Consider the following 9194-nt stretch of genomic DNA (forward strand, 5'->3'; position numbering starts at 1 on the left):
TCAGAATCTTTTTATATTTAATATTGAGTTTCGATACACAATGGAGGATATTTTAATAAGTATTAGGACATTATGTATCAAGGTTAGGTAAGTAGAAAGATAGATCAAGATCAATTCATTTTGCCTGAATAGAAGTATCCTTCTCTTCTTCTTCTATTTAACTTCCAAAGATAATCGTGAATGATAGAACTGTAATTTCTTCTTAATATTACTTAAAAACTTTATGTAGCATTTCAAACATTCAAGCATTGGAACACAAGTTAGTTTGAGGCAAGGATGAAGCAAAAACTTGTGAGCAAAGTTAAGACATATTCCAAGTTAAGACATAGTTCAATCAACTTATCCAAGTATGGAGCATTACAAAATATTGAGAATCCATCATGCCACATGCAAAATATATCATGTGTTAAGTCATGCATTAAAATATTAAGAATAAGCATGTCAAGGATCAAAATCAATTCTTTTTAAATAAACTTTCCCTATTTAAATATAATCTTGCACTGATTTCATCCTTAAGGTGTGTTTCTAAGTGATTAAAGCTTGACTTGATTCTTCTTATATACTTTCATTTACTTTGTCATTCATTTTTACTGTCTTATGCTCTATACTCTATTTGCTCCCTATCCGGTGGAGTTGGAAGGGGCACGAGGTACTACCACTAGCCTCCCTCTTGTGCCGTCCCTAATATGCCCTACACCGGATAGTTGGGTCAAATAGTGCCGGGTACTACCACTAGCCTCCCCATTGGCACCATCCCTATGATGAGCAACATAGAAAGGTTAAAATGTTCACTTCAAACTCTCCCTGTTTGAGTGTAATTAATTATGGATTTTATCTCTTTCACAAGTCTCACAAAAGTGCCAAATATATTATGCTTGTTTTGCTTTTCCTTAAGATAAGTATTTGCCTTTACTTAGATTTTACTTCTCTTGAATAATATCCATTATCTTTTCTTTATCTCTCTTTCTTTTTGTTATTCTTAAGTAATTTACATGAAAGAGCAGAATAAAGAAATAATCTTATGTATCATATAGATGTATATCATGCAAACAATATTTTCATTGTGCTCAAGGATTCATAACTTCTCACAAGTTATTTTACATCAAAATTTTAAGCATATACTTGTGTATTTCATGGTTATGATATAGGCAAAGGTGCATTTTAATTTGAGCAAACCATGAATCAATTTCTGAAAGCATAAGTCAATCAATACATATATAGACATGATATCAAGAAATTAATAATTAAAGACTTTAATCATGCCATAGTAAGATTTAAGTTAATGACTTTGCTCAGCTAATTTATGAGAGAGGTATCTAAAATTACCGAATTATTCTGCATTCTTCAAGTCAAATACCTACTAGATTTCTTATGTGTAACCTTTTGGCTGAAGAAAGTTCTCTCTCTTGTTTGCATGTGAATGTTTATTGTACCTTTTATGGAGGTGTCCTTCAAGTTGAAATCTCTCATTTTCTTGCTCAAGGATCCTGCAAACTCCTTTTCTTTCTTGAAAGAAAGTCATTAGTTTCTTCAAGATACAAAACATTCATCCACCATATTTTTAACTAGATGACTCAATATAAGATATGACACTAGTTGAATGTTGAGTCACTTTACTCAAGAGATTCCCTAAGTATAAGCAACCACATATCACTTGAACTAAGGAGATGGTTTCATTAACCAATATGGTTCAAGTACAAGCATGTGAGACAATAGGAAGATTCATCAAGGTCAAATTAATTTCTTATTTTCAACATCAATTTAGCTTAGATTCTATTTGCTTAAGATAATTATCAATAAGGCATGCTAGCTAAGTTTTGATCAACTTGCCTTAAACAATTGTTTCTATCAAAATTCAGATTATGATTCATTTATTATCAATAAATTATGATTCATTAGAGTTAGATTAAAGTCTTGCACAAGGGCACATAATGATCACACAATCTGGTCTATTAGGTATATGATAAAATAATTATTCTATCATGCTTTTGATGCTTGTTCCAAATCACAAATTGCTTTATCATATTTGTAATGAATGTTTTCAAATAAGGTGGTTATTTTACATAGATCCCTTTTTAATGAAATAACCACATAGGAGTGTATTTTACACATTCATTTGACAGAATATAAAGCTCATAAAGCAAGCAGATGATAATGGTGATATTTACTTCTAATCATGCAAGAATTTCATCAAGATCTATTTCATCTTTTCTTGATTTAGTTTTTAGTTATCAATTTTTCTTCATTAAGTGCATTTCTGAAGAACTCAATTTGGTTCTAATTATTAACAAGTTTTCAGATTGTTATATGTAAAAGATTAACCATATACATATATAATCTAATTTTAGTATCTTGATAATAAATCATTAGTCTCATAGAGAATAAAATGAATTCATATTTCTACAACTAGAATCTTTTCATGAATGTTCTATATGCATTTCTTGATGAATGATATCCAAAGATAAAATATCTGTATCAGATTTGGCATTATTTTCAAAAGACCATATCAAGCATATCATAAATTACTGAAAAATATGAAAGATATGCAATAGATCATTTTCTATTTTTCAGAAGATCAAATGGAGTTTTCATCAATAATAGACCTAATAGATACCATATATATGACAAGCAATGATGATAGCTTTTAATCAGACTATCATACAACATTGCCTTCTTCATTTCTTCAAGGATTCTATTGATCCTATTTTAACTTATGGTGTTCTTGGTGCAGAAGCAATTGCATTCAATATTATCTTCTGTGCACAACTTAATACAAAATTGGTTTTCAACCCTATGCCATGATTCATAGTTTGCAAACCTTTTTCATTTGATTCCTTTTTGTGAGTTTGTGCCAATGCAAAAAATATTTCAATTTAAGTGCCAAGAACAAAACCAATGTAAGCTTTTGAAAACTTAGTGTTGGAAACAACATTTTTAGATTTAAAAATTAATTTTTGTTTGTTTCCTTAGTTAACATGCATAGTAAACTTTGACCTTTCAGAAGATACTCTAAGTAAGCCAAAGGCAAGGTCTTTTGAGATTAAGTACATACTAGCATGAGTTGATTTTATATCCAAAATGGTTTCTTTAATCTTGGTATTCATAGTGCATATATTTAAAGGTATACCAAGTGCACATTTTCATATCTATGATCGATAAACAATAATGCCATGGATAAAAACTCTCAATCAAGCATATAGAGAATTCATAGAGTTATTCTTAGCAACTTATCCACTAGTGAGTAAATCATACTATAAAATGAAGTGATTTGATAATATTTTCAAAAGTATTTTCTATATCACAAAATTGATCAATACTTGCAATTCATATTTTAATCAAATACTAAAGCAAAAGTAATGATGAGATGCAAGGGTTACTGATTTCATTATTATTAATTTTTTAATTACTTTTCATAAGTATATTTTAAGTTTCACTCTTTAATGTGTGTCTAGAGCACCCATTTGTATGAAAGTTCTATTTGTTTCATGGGTATCTTGGCACACCTTAATCTACATCCTCATATTTTCATTTTGGGTACTCAAGCTTGCTTGGGTTCTTGAGAGTTAGGACATGTAGTTCCTTTTGGAACCCAAATTTGTTTAATTGTAATAACTTTACTACTTGATTTAATTATGTTAGAACGATAGGTAAAGTTGTTATGCCCATTCTTTTCATGTTTGAAATAAGTTATCTTATTTAATGGATTGCTTGGTGAATTGATAACCTTTTTCTTTAGGGATTCATTGCTAAGTGAAGGAGTTAAGCCAAATTTTGATTTATCAAAATCTGCATGTTGGCTTTCAAACATCATTTTTAATCTTTCTGAACTTACAGTAAATTTGTTAATAAAAGACTTCAATTGGTTAATTTCTTTACTTAAGTTTTGATTTTCTTTAATTAAATTCTGATTTTTCTGAATTAATTGTTCTGAATTTAACCTTAAAATTTCATTTTCAGAATTTAGTTTATCTTGTATTTCATCATTAGAATTTCTTTCTTTTGAAATTTTCAGATTTAGTTTCTTAAGATTTTTATTCTTCACAGCTAATTTTCTACATTCACCATACAAATCATGAAAAGCATTTAATAATTCATCATAAGAGAATTCTTCTTGAAAATCATTTGAGGTAAGAGTAGATTCAGATTTTACCTTGTCTTCTTGTGCCATAAAGCACGAGTTAGTTACCTCTTGTAGTTCCTTGGAGCTAATATCATCATTGTTGCTTCTAACTTTTAATTTCTTGCTTGACTCTTTCTTGGTCAAGGCTTTCTTCCTTTTTATCTCTTTCTTCCTTTCTTCTAGCTTCCTCTTCTTCTTTGTCTTTAGGAAGCTTTTGAATCTTTCTTCCTGATTTAGAGTGTTTCCTGCATGCTCAATGTTAGTCTTGCAATTATCCTCAAGTAAACTAACATGGGGTTCTTCGGAAATATCATAAGTTGCTTTAAGAGTATCCCATATTTGTTTGGCAGATGAACATATATAAATTTGGTTGAAAATATTTTTATTAAATGCACAGTAGAGAAGGTTCATAGCCTTAGCATTTAGTTCAGCCAAATTTTTATCGAACATACTTTCAATTAATTTCGTGGGTGTGTGTAGGCCATTTGTTATGACATTCCATAACTCATAGTTTTGTGATTGAGTAAAGATTTTCATTCTAGCTTTCCATTGAATATAGTTAGATCCATCAAACAGTGGAGGTCTGTTTGTGGAAAGTCCCTCAGCAAGTAATACGTTATGTGGGGTTGTCATGATCTTTGGCTCTAGTCGGTTAAGACTACAAATAATATTTGAGCACCGGCTCTGATACCACTTGTTGCCCAGTAGATACAACCCAAGAGGGGGGGTGAATTGGGTCTTTTAAAAACTTTTATACTACTTCTAAAACTTTTTGATTAATTATGCTAAGTTGTATAGATGCACAGTGGAATTTAAACTTAGTAACAGTTTGATGTATTGTATGAGACTTGATTAAGTAATTTGAATATGCTTGCAACTAAAGGATGTGCGGAAGAGAGTTAAGCAAGCAATTTATCTAAGTGAGTAAGTGAGACAATGACAAAAAGCATCACAAACACAACAAACATATAGTGGTTCGGTGCACCCCAGCACCTACATCCACTCCCCAAGACCTCTTGGGAATTTCACTATAATCCTTCAGATTACAGCCGGTTGTTTTACAAGCTCACAACCCAACTTGTTGTTTTGCGAGTTAACAACGAACTCGGTCGGTTTTCACAGGCTCACCGACTAGAACCACCCCGATTGTTTTTCCGGGATCACAATCGAACCCTTACACGTTGGTTTTACCCTCGGCTCACCAACCAACCTCTACACCGTTGGTTTTCCCTTTGGCTCACCAACAAACCTTAACCCCTTGATTCAATCCCTTGATTGAATCAAGTTACAAGATATTAAAACAAAAATGTAAAACAAATCAAAGCTTCTTAAACAAGCAAATATAACAATATAAACAAAATAGAGTAAAGAGAAGCCCTCAAATAAGTTGTGCGGATGAGGAAACTCGGCTTCTTCTTTACTTGACCCTCTGATGAGAGCACAAAAGTGCGTTCTACACGTTGCTTAAATTAATATTATTGCTAACAAATAATGATAAAAGGGCTGCATTAATTTTATATTTTATTTGGTACAGATTATCGTAAATCAGAGTTTAAATGTGCATTTGGTCGACTTCAAGCCTGATTACACTGAAACAGAATTGAACCTGGTCAAGCACACTTGCACCAGAGGGACACATGGCAGTCATCTGGAGGTAATGTGTAATGAAACATCCAAGGGCTTAGATTCATCAAGCCAAGAAGATTTGCAAACGGATCTCCCAGCTTCACAGCATCCGCCCGAGCCCTTCCGTCCGCGATCACCGCCCACCTCATCCGCCCGTCTTCCTCAACCGCGATCGGCTCCCATTCTTCTTCTGCGAGTGAGCCAGCATCCATCCCCGCAATCAACTCCCTTCTCCGTCCAACTCTTCACCGTCCGTGCACAATCCCAGCGTCCGAGCAACCCGCGCCCAGCCGGGATCCGCCTCTCCCAAACTCGCGCGATCGTGAAACATCCCAAATCTCCCACGCATCCGTTTGCCTCCTCCACTGATTCGTCCGTGATCAGCTCCCTTCCGGGCATCCTCCAGATCTGCAGCCCATCCCGCGATCATCTCCCACGCAAGTCCAGCCGCTCGAGCCTCCCATCAGCTCACAATTCACAGCATCCTCCCGAGCGCAATCGTCCCAGCTTCCATTCTCAGCATTGGAAATGGCCGCAATCACCTCCGGCATCCGTCTCGGCCGAGATCCAGCCCTTCTGTCGATCTCCATCGCGTGCAAAGGAAGAGCTATAAAGCTCTCTCGGCTGGGAGGAAAAGGGGGGAGCTCTCATCGGGAAAACAGAGGAGTTGTGTGGCGGCAGAGGAAAGAAAAGAGAAGAAGGAAACAGGGTATGCCCTGTTTCCGAAAAGAAAAAAAGAAAAAAAAAGAGGAGAGGAAGAGTTTAATGTTTTAATGGAGGGCTGATTTCCTAGGTGAAGGGTGATGGAGGAACCTTTGATGTATTGCTTTCTTTGAAGTAAATTCTAAACCTTTATTCTTACAGATTTACATTTTCAATATATCGTGGATTCTTGCATAATTATTTTGTAGATGGTTCTTTAATGGTTTATGTTGATCGACATATGAACTGCTTTAATATTTGATTTATCGTTGATGTAATAGGCACGATGAATGCTTAGAAATAGAGTTCACATGACCATAAAATATATTCCATGCTTTGATCTATTCTACTTTTACATCTTTAATCAAGAACCAAAGAATTTATTTCTTGAATGCAAAATTATCAAAGGGGATTCCAGATCCCTACACCACCTTAATCTATCCAAACTTTGATTCTCTATTTACTGATTGATTTTCTATTTGCAAAATAGCATCTTAATCCACAAATTTTATTGAATCAAATAATCTGAAATTAAGCTAATAACCCAAAGATCGTTCCCTGAGGAATCGACCTCGGACTTCCGAGTTATACTACTTGTGCGATTCTCCTGCACTTGGGAGAACAGTTTTATTTTTGCACCAAGTTTTTGGCGCCGTTGCCGGAGAACGGCTGAGTTATTAGTATAATTTTAGATTTAATTTTTACCTTAGTAGTTAGTATTTTTCTTTTGAAAAAAAAAAAATTGCATCTTTACTACTATTTTTAATTCCCTGCACAGTTTGCATCAAACTCTGATATCATAGAAATTAGCCGTCTGATTTGACTCAAATTTGGTCAGCTAGTGCATGACACATTGTTGAATAATCTGAACGGTCTGATTGACATTCTAGGACTTTTAAGAACATTAGATTAATACAAAACCTTGCTGCTTTCTGTTTTGAATTTTCTGCATTTAATTTTTTTTAGAATCAGAATTTTATTGTTATTATATCTCATTAACCCTTGTTGCTAATTGAAAATTAAAAAAAAAAAAGAAAGAGAAAAAACCTAAAATTTCAAATTTTAAATTTCAACTCATAAAATTTTAAAAAAAGAAAGAAATAATTTGCTTGATCACCTATTCAATGAAATTTAATGTCATGCCATAAAATATTTAAAAAAAAAATCTCTTGATTGTTGCATATAGTATAAGGCATCAACATAAAATATTCTAAGGGCTGAACCCATTTAAAAAGATAAGGTCGGGATTTCATCACTCGTCCTTAGCCCAAAAATCACCCCAGTACATAAATGTCCCAAGCTTAACTAAAATCAACTAGACGTTGGCCCCTAAGGACATTCGAGCTCAATAGGACGAAGACCACCGAAAGTTGCACCAATTTCGCTCTGTGGCTTAGTTGATGTCTAGGCAAGCTTTGTCCCTATAAGGGAGACAGTTCATCTGTTCGAGGCAAGTGGGTTTTAAGTGGGACCTTTGCGAATGCATCGTGACCCCTCCACTTACCTGGGAGCTTACCTGGTCAACTAGGTTCATTAGACCGGATTGGAGGCTTAGGTGTCCTCTTCAAACCAGTTAGGAGCTGTCTAGAAATTTAAGAAAAATATTAGAAATTGAGGTGTAATGATTTGTTGCATGTTTGATTGTGAATAGGATTTTTTGCTTTAGGATGTCGTTTTAGAGTATCTTTAGTTGGTACTTATATTTATTTATTTTTTTTTAAAAAAAAAAAAAAGAGGAAAATATTTTGCATGCTAAAGTGGAATAGGGACGACACCGGTCGATTAAGTCGTACAACTTTAGATCATCCCTTAGGACATACTTCTGAAATTCCTTCGCAATATCTCACACCTTGTGAGATGGCCGATCTAAATGAAGATGCGGGAAGTCACCACAATCGAGAACGAGAACCCCATGTTATGACTCTAAGACAATACCTACAACCGGCTAGGACTAGTCAGCCTTCATGCATAATTTTTCCTGATAATGTAGGTCATTTTGACATCAAACCAGGGGTAATCCAATTGCTGCCCAAGTTTCATGGGTTAGAGTCCGAGAGTCCGTATCTTCATTTAAAGGATTTTGAAGAATTGAGCATTACATTTAGAGTGCCAAATGTCACCGAGGATGTCCTCAAGTTGACATTGTTTCCTTTCTCTCTAAAGGATAAGGCCAAAACATGGCTAAACTCTTTGCGACCTAGATCAATAAGAAATTGGCAAGATATGCAGAGAGAATTTTTAAAGAAGTTCTTCCCCACACAAAGGACCAACTTTTTAAAAAGACATATTAGCAATTTCCAACAAAAAGATAATGAAACATTTTATGAATGTTGGGAAAGATTTAAAGACCTTCTTCTCTCATGCCCTCATCACGAATTCGAAACTTGGAGAACCATTAGCTTCTTTTATGAAGGTTTATCTTCACAGTTAAAACAATTTGTAGAGACCATGTGCAATGGTAGATTTTTAGAAAAACACCCTGATGAGGCATGGGAGTATTTGGATTCCCTTGCTGAGACTGCCCAACTTTGGGATAACGGGGATAGAAACAACAAGTCTTTGCCTAAGCCTACTAGCTCTGTACAGGGAGGCCTTTACAACCTCAGAACTGAGGATGATCTTCATGCTAAAATGGCAGCCCTCACTAGGAAGGTAGAAGAAATTGAGCTTAGGAAGATTGAGCCTGTCAAGACTATAGAACTTAGAAATGAGTGTTGTGGTATCTGCGATATGTCGGGTCATACTA

General features: G+C 34.5%; 1 non-coding gene across 1 annotated transcript; it reads right to left on the reverse strand.

Annotated features, from left to right (window-relative positions):
- Positions 1-8717: 8717 nt before the first annotated feature.
- Positions 8718-8826, reverse strand: LOC120112072 (small nucleolar RNA R71). The gene has a single exon (XR_005513570.2). It is a non-coding gene; the product is annotated as a small nucleolar RNA R71 (small nucleolar RNA).
- Between the last annotated feature and the right edge of the window lie 368 nt (positions 8827-9194).

The sequence above is a fragment of the Phoenix dactylifera genome, chromosome 7 (genome assembly GCF_051530095.1).
Source record: "Phoenix dactylifera cultivar Ajwa chromosome 7, Ajwa_hap1_PhDact_Kaust_v1.1, whole genome shotgun sequence".
Taxonomy (NCBI): Eukaryota; Viridiplantae; Streptophyta; class Magnoliopsida; order Arecales; family Arecaceae; genus Phoenix; species Phoenix dactylifera.